This window comes from Helicoverpa armigera, chromosome 27, assembly GCF_030705265.1.
Source record: "Helicoverpa armigera isolate CAAS_96S chromosome 27, ASM3070526v1, whole genome shotgun sequence".
NCBI classification, from domain to species: Eukaryota; Metazoa; Arthropoda; class Insecta; order Lepidoptera; family Noctuidae; genus Helicoverpa; species Helicoverpa armigera.
In genome coordinates this window covers 1570908-1578907 of record NC_087146.1, presented here as the reverse complement: position 1 = coordinate 1578907, position 8000 = coordinate 1570908, and the positions used below count along the sequence as shown (strand labels likewise).

The following is an 8000-nucleotide window of genomic DNA, read 5'->3' as shown; positions in this document are numbered from 1 at the left end:
CCACTGCAGCTAAGGGCAACACAAGAGAGTATCAGACTCTTACTAACTAAAACCCATCATGTGCCTTCGTAGACCTTTATGAACAAGGGCCGATGAGAATATATTACCAATTTTCTGCAAAATCGATTCAGCAGTTTTTGAATTATAAATACTTACCTATATAGTATAACTAAAACGACTTTCTTTTAAATATGTTCAGGGATATAGAGGTACATAATTATGTAGGTACCTGTCTAGTATAGGCTACAACTACGTGAATATTTTCTACTAGCTTCTGTCAGCGGTTTCACCCGCATCCCATAGGAACCACGGCACGAACTCGGATAAAAAGTAGCCTATAGCCTTCCTCTATAAATGGGCTATCTAACACTGAAAGAATTTTTCAAATCGGTCCAGTAGTTCTTGAGATTAGCGCGTTCAAACAAACAAACTCTTCAGCTTTATAATATTAGTATATACATTTGCGTCGTATCTGCGAGAGAAATGGTATGTATTGAGGTAAACTAGAATATCTAGAATTCGTTATATGATGTAGTAGATGTTTCCTACATCCCGCTGAAACTATGTACTCGGATAAAATATAGCCCATGTCACCTGGGGCTAGTGAAAGAATTTTTCAAATCGGTGCTTACCATGGAGATACTAGCGAACAAAGAAATGATTCAGATTTATTTATTTGTAAACATAGCAGATACACATGAGTGTGAGATGTTACATTTTTGTTGGTTATACTTGGCCATTAGGCATACAAATGTTAATGTTTTTATTTTAAAAAATTTAAAAATGTTGAAATGTCGAAACAAACACCAAATTATTAGATTTTTCCCAAGATATCAATTACATACAATAATTTAATTTCCTGGTTATAATTTTCAGTACAGATAGCATAATGAATTTGTTTTGAAAATAGACGAACCGTAAGATTCAGACAATCTATGTAGTAATTTGAATAGTTACAGTTAGTATGCTGTTAAAATATTACACATCTTGTTTAAATACATAGGTATGCATTTTATGGTATTTTGAATGTACATTAATGTCATTTTCTTTTAATTTAATTAGATTAAACCCACTTTTACTAGACTAGCTTCCGACAGAGGTTTCACCCGCGTTTGAACTACACTTACCCAGATAATAAGTAGCTGAAAGCCTTTCTTGATAAATAAGCTATCTAACACTGAAATATTTTTTCACATCGGACCAGTTAATAATGAGGTAAATGCGTTCAAGCAGACGCAAAAACTTATTTAACTTTTCAATGAAAGAGCTCATTGGCTTAGTCACAGCCATTTTATCGATCTATCATAAGGCATTTCTATTCGCATTTTTTTCATACATTTGCAGCCTACTATGATGAGCCCGTGGCCGTAAGCAACGCTTGGCGAGGTCAGTCCGTGGATGAGACCATCTTGTCATGATGAGTTCTTCCATAATTCGGAAGGTACCCTAAATTGTTGGTGCCGGCTACCATTTGAACATCTTTGGCAGTCGTTACATGTAGTCAAAAAGCAGCAAATCTGACAACCAGTCTTACCAAGTGGTATCGAGTTGTCCGGGCAGCTGGGTTGTGGAGGTCAGATAGACAGTCACGCCATGTGGCACACTGGTACTCAGCTGCATCTGGGTGGCCTTGAAGCCGACTTCAGCATAGTTGGAATAAGGCTGGGCGGATGATGATGATACAGCTTGGCGAGTTGCGCCCACATCACAGGCTTCTTTTCACTTCTACAACATCATTGCTATTAGAAAAACTACAGGCGTTATAAAAATGCAATCTTTAACGAGCTACATTTAATATTCTGAAAGGAAGATAAAATATCAAGGAAGCCTTATAAAAACACCGTCTGATATTTTAATAAAGAAAACTATTTTCTATTCCTGGAAAACCGAGCTAGTTTGCAGCACTAAGTTATCTCCCCAACCCACTTAGATATATTAAATACATACGAAAACGGACTCTATTTATTACGCCCTAAAGTCTAATTTACATGTTCATCCATTAGGTATACGAAGTGCATACAGAAACGCACTGTATTTATTACTGTCTAAAGTCCAATTTACATTAATGGCTGTTCTTGTAAACGATTGTCAAGGGAATTTGAACTTTGTGCTATAAGCAATAAAGTCTAGTTTGTAGTAGTTAGTTGTGTAGTTAGATTCACCGTTAGATGCCACGGGGTCAGGAACTGTGATGACGTAAGCAGGACATGTAGTGATGTGACTGAAAAAGTATCGATGTTATTTCAGTTACGTAACGATATTCTTTTTTGGGTCTAAGCAGAAGCTTCCGAGATTTTATAATCTAGTCAAATGGGACTCATAAATTCATTTTAGATACAATGCTAATGAAAAAGTGTGACATTATACGTTTCTTAAAATACTTTTACAGAGCGTTTCGCCCTTGTAGATTTCACAAAACTGTACAAAAGCTTAATTTACGTTAAACTGATAGCAATAGAGTAGCCACCAATTATATGGAACGGAAAAAATATTGCATGTCTTTATAAACGCCCATTAAAACTTTAACATACGAGTCACTGGCTTCCCAAAACCACATTTATGTTTGAATGACTGTTTTGGGACCAAAGATTTTTGAAAGTAAAGATAAAGTTGGTAGAGTACTGAAAGTTAGAATGGGTTTTTAAAGTACTTGAAAGACAAGCCCAGAAAAAGTTTTTAAGTTGTGACACCGAATGTCTTTGCTAGAAATAAACTCAAACTCATTTTTAACTAGGATATATTTTTACCTATTTTACCTAAAAAGCGGTGCATCCAGTGCACTGCTATTCATCCACCACATAAAGGTAGACATATAGAAAACGTCAAAAACATTAAGCACACGTTATAAAATGCGTAAAAAATATTTCACATATAAATAAAAAAAATATCGACATCGATAACCACACCTACTTCACTTCCCCTCACTACCCGTTACAGCGCATCTGCAATGCGCCAGTGCAATCAATGCAGCCTGCTATCCCAGGGATACTAGGAGACAACAGGGGGATGGGGATAGGGTGGGATAGAGGGGGATAGGGGGGATATCAAATTAATTGTATACAATGTACGCGAAGTTGGTATTTGCTATGAAATATGCGCACGGGTTTTAATGAAAATTACATTGCTTTCCGCTTGTAGTTTCATGTAACTAAATTCAGTTAACTGCCTCCTCTGTTTCCTTGTTAGGTAGATATTGTTACTGCTGAGAGATAATATATTATGCAAAGATTTCATTATTGTAGATGGTCTATGAAGATGGGAATATGATGCCGTGTGAAATGCAAATCTAATTGTAGGTATACCGACATAGTTTTTGGAGCTGGAAAATCATCAGATGATTTCAGCGCTTTGGGTGATTTTGAAAACCAATTTTCCTTCTCAACAATCGAGGCAATGGTGATATCAGGGAATAAATTTTAATATGCATATCCTGACATGAATAGAATTAATTACCTAAGCATTGTGTATTGATTTCTGTCACTTACGATTAGACATTTAAATAAAACTACTTGGACCATGAGCATGGATGCTGTAAAGGATCCGAAACTTCGGGATTAAATAATATCTATTAATATAACCGCGATAAAATCCGTAAAAGTGGTTTTATTTAAATACGCATTTTGTAGTTAAATTTGTACTCAAAGATTTAATTTATTTGAATAATAATTGACTTTGATTAATTATGTTGACCTTGATAAAAGTCAAGTGTCGGCTCAAGTACGAAAAAATCTTAAGTAAATAAGATCCTTCAGTATTCACAACCCACCCAGGACAGACTAAACAGATCAAATTATTCTAAGAAACGAAAATTTTAATTAAAGTGCCTACAACTTATGCATAAGCAAGGCGAACTACGTCGGGAACAATTTTTGCTATACAATTTACAGTAGGCGCTTCAAGTATCTTGTTTTTATCAAACACTAATACTAAAAAGCTGCTACCTGCTGCTGCTGTTACTAAAACACAATAAACTATTCGCTATATTTGAAAAAATATTTCTGTGTCAATATTTCATTTAGGGACGATTTTTCATAGCCAGATAATCATTCTATCTGAAGAATCAATGCAGTCTTTATCATGTTGTTTTGACAGGTTTTGTACCTATAGAAAATATATCAAACCTCAATTAATACCTAAGTGATAGAAGTTGACTGATGACCTACTTTAGTTCCTCGAAATACAAGGCCCTCAAAATAGGCGAAATAGCAAGCAACATTCAGTTTGTAATCGACTCAAAAATTACCAGACGGATTTTCATACGGTTTTCCGAATACATTATAAGATTTTCATAATTTTTCAGCCACCTAATTTTTGTCCACATAAAACCATGGCCGTCACTAGTTAAAACATAAGTTTTATGTAAAATGCATAATGAAATTGTCTGGGGTTGAAACCCCCGAGGCGAGTAGCATTTCAAATTCAAATGCAAATGTGGCTGTTTTCCGAGAATCTTATAAGTAGTTCAGTAAAACTTGTTGTTTTAACGAACTAGAACATTTTTGTTTTGTGCTAGAAAATGTTTAAATGAATATTGCTTGAGTTGGTTTTAATTTGACTTGTTGGGAAAAGTCCTAATTTTATGTAATCCTATTTCATCTTCTTTCGTCTTTAGAGTTCTGTAATCAGACATATACTTGACTGTCCGTCTGTCTGTCTAACCAAAACATAAAAACCGTAAATCTACGATTAAGCTTTATCTAATGAATCAACAAATACTTCTAAAAACAAACTTGATTGTCAGATACCTAGCGTTTTATATACTTCTTATTATCCAGGTGCGCGGAGTGGTCCAGAAGCTAATGAAATCTCATCTTGAACGAGTTTAATAAAACTTACTCTTGGACTTGGATTTTAATTAAGCTTGTAATTTTATTGAAAAACTCTGAAAAGTACATAAGTATTATGTAAGTAGTAAGAGTGCTTATTAATTGAAATATTTACATTAATTTTAAAAAGGAGGAGTTTTTGATGCATTTTTTAAATATTTATTCTTTATTGCACACTTAACAATAAATACATAAAAAGAAAACAGACAGTTTATGTACAACGGCGAGCTTAACCCAGAATTGGGTTCTCTTACAGCCAACCTTAAAGCCATAGAGAGATATATTAAGTACATAGTAAAAAAGGCTATAAGTTAGATACTAAGAGGATATAAAAACTCTGAAACAGCTTTTATGAGAATGTAAGAATAGCAATGAAATGAAGAACTAACCACGACAGTCATTTTACACCTCACACAAAATTGCTCATGCATCCATTAAGACAAGCTCATCGATTGAGACTACAACATGATTAAAAACACAGACAAAATAAAAATAAAGCTTAAAGGTACGTTTTGAAATCTAGCTGTCGGCCGCGCATGCCGAGACTGCGTGAAAACAATGAATGAGGACAACTGCACGAGCTGCTGCCGCTTCGAACCAAAACGGTTTCATGTAAATACATACATACCTGGGGCTTAATTCTGCTATGTTAATAATGTGACAATTGGATAACAATATAATCTCAATAGCAGTTTTAACCTTAGCGAGCACACTGCTACTAATTTAAAAGCAATCGTATTCCAACGACATTGCTTGGTTTTCCATTGATCTGCCGTAAGGTAAGTCTATAGGGTAGTCTGCTCTACAATCGTATTGCAATCGTAAATCATTTGCAGACAATATATATCATTGAATCATAGAAAAGGATAAAAACGTTTATTGAAAAGAAAAAATAGCGGTGTAATTGAATCTTAGTTGGATGTCAGTCGTATGTAAAATTAGCTAAGTCAAGCCCCAGTAGAGCAGTAGCGGCCAATTTAATGCAATAGCGGTATGTATGCGGTCGGCAGTTGCAGTCGACTGCTGGAATCAAAACGTACCTTTAAACATCACAATATTGATAGCAACCGGTATTGCAAGTGAAGAGCAAAAACTATGGTCAATTTACAAAGTTATTGAATGAGGGCGCCACTGTCATACAACAGCTGTCAAATGGAGTACATTTCGAGTTAGTTCCTATTTTGGCCACGTGTTATATTAAGTTTGTCTTTCAAAGATGAAGTAATGTTTATATTTCCTTTGCGCTATCGTGTTTTTAATTTTGTTTTTTTCCTGTTACTTGTCCTGTTGTAATAATAGAAATATTGATGCATTTTTCTGATATTAGTCCGTTTTTAAATGTTTACTATGAAACGTCTGTTTGGACCCTTGGAGGGTTTCTGAGTGATGATTTTCTTTTTGAATGATGACTAATACTGTATACACCAGCCAATACATTCCCTAAACATGGGTAAATCCTTAATTATAAACATAAACCTTAAGGATCAAATATAGGACCTCTCATTGGATAGACAAATCATTTTCCAACAACCGACTTCCCAAAAATAATGTATGTTTCTTTTTATCTCCTATTCAAATCCCCTTTAAAGTTTTACAGCGCAGCTGTATACCAATAAAAAATCGTGACAAAAAAAACACCAAATAACACTTTACACGACCCGAGAATAGTACACAGGACCTCCTACAAAGCTAACGACTCCCTGAACCCAACTTAATTATGCCTGCAACAAGTTTGGAGGTCATCGCACCCAACTGGTTTTTGGGGATTACAGAAACGAAGTCATCTTGAATATATTTAAACTGTAAAGTGATCGAAAAATATACTAATGGAAGATAAAATCACAGAGGAGATATTGGCTATGTAATAGCGACACGGGTCGATGGTAAGGTTAAGCAACGCTTGAAGCGGTCGATCCTTGGATGGGTGACAGTTTCTCCCTGTTTTGAAAGGCACGCAAAATTAGTCACGGTTATATTCTAACTTTAATTCTAATGATGTTTTCCGGATAAGTGGGTTGAGGAGGTTAGATATGCAGTCGATCTTTGTAACACTGGTACTCAGTTGCATCTGGTTAAGACTGGAAACCGACCCCAACATAGTTTGTGATATTGCTAGGCATATAATGATCTCCGCACATGATTCCTACATAAGATTCTTATAGATAATCGTTTTAAAACCCATCACCCTACTCCATCAGTAATCAAAACGAACTCAAAAACTTTAATTCAAATTAGGCTGATAATTCAGTACTCTTCAATCCTCAGAACGCAAGACAGCCCCCAAAACGCCCACCCTTCACCACTTCCTATGTGTTTTTGCTGGGAAAGAAAAAGTTATAGATTTCTGATCTACACTAAACAAAGATAAATTCCCACATCTGCATACAACGAACAGCCTTCAACAAGACCATAATAAAAATAGAAAAGAAACACTCATTACCACTCTTTGTAAAGTCGGTAAACCAAAGGAGTCTTGTAATAGTGTGGTGGCTATCAGAACTTTTCGCTTACACATGGCCAGACAAAACACAACCTTAAAATCTTGACACTACAGTCTATAATCCCCTGCCTTGTGGTCACGAAATTGGTGCAAGGGAAAATGGGTTTTCACGCTGAGAAAATAAGGTGGAAATTAGCTTGCAGGTGAAGTGAAGTAAGGCTGTTTTGGAAATGTGAAAAAGCTCAGACTTGGAAGGCTCACTTCGCAATTGTGTTAAATAAAGGTGATTACATAATGTTCGGTTTATTGATTTGTTTTGGTAATCATTCATGGGTTTTATTATTTTGTTCGAAATAATACGAAAATCTTTAGTCGAGTTTTCTTATCGTACGTTAATGAAGAATGGAGTTAATATATAGTGGTAATTAATAAAATAAATAATTATTAAAGTAAACATTTTTAAAATTTTGCATTAGTTACAAACATATAGGTTAGCTGTAGACGAAAAGATTCAGTTAAGTAACTTAAAAAAATACTTTAAAAAATTAACTCGTTGAAGTCTTTTCAATGACGGTGATGATGATGGAAATCTCTAGGCAAAATAATGATTTAAACAAAAGATTATAGGTATCATCGGATTTTCCTTATTTAACTGAATGCCACGAATGGTCAGTCTCACACTTTTTTTTCTTTATTTTTTTCCAAATTTGCTTTTTAATTTTTAATCCTATTAT

The 8000-nt window shown here is 34.8% G+C and overlaps 1 long non-coding RNA gene across 1 annotated transcript in view; it reads right to left on the bottom strand.

The window, feature by feature from the left end:
- LOC135118962 (uncharacterized) overlaps positions 1 to 8000 on the bottom strand; it is a 115599-nt gene that overhangs the window by 11954 nt on the left and 95645 nt on the right. The window lies entirely within an intron of this gene.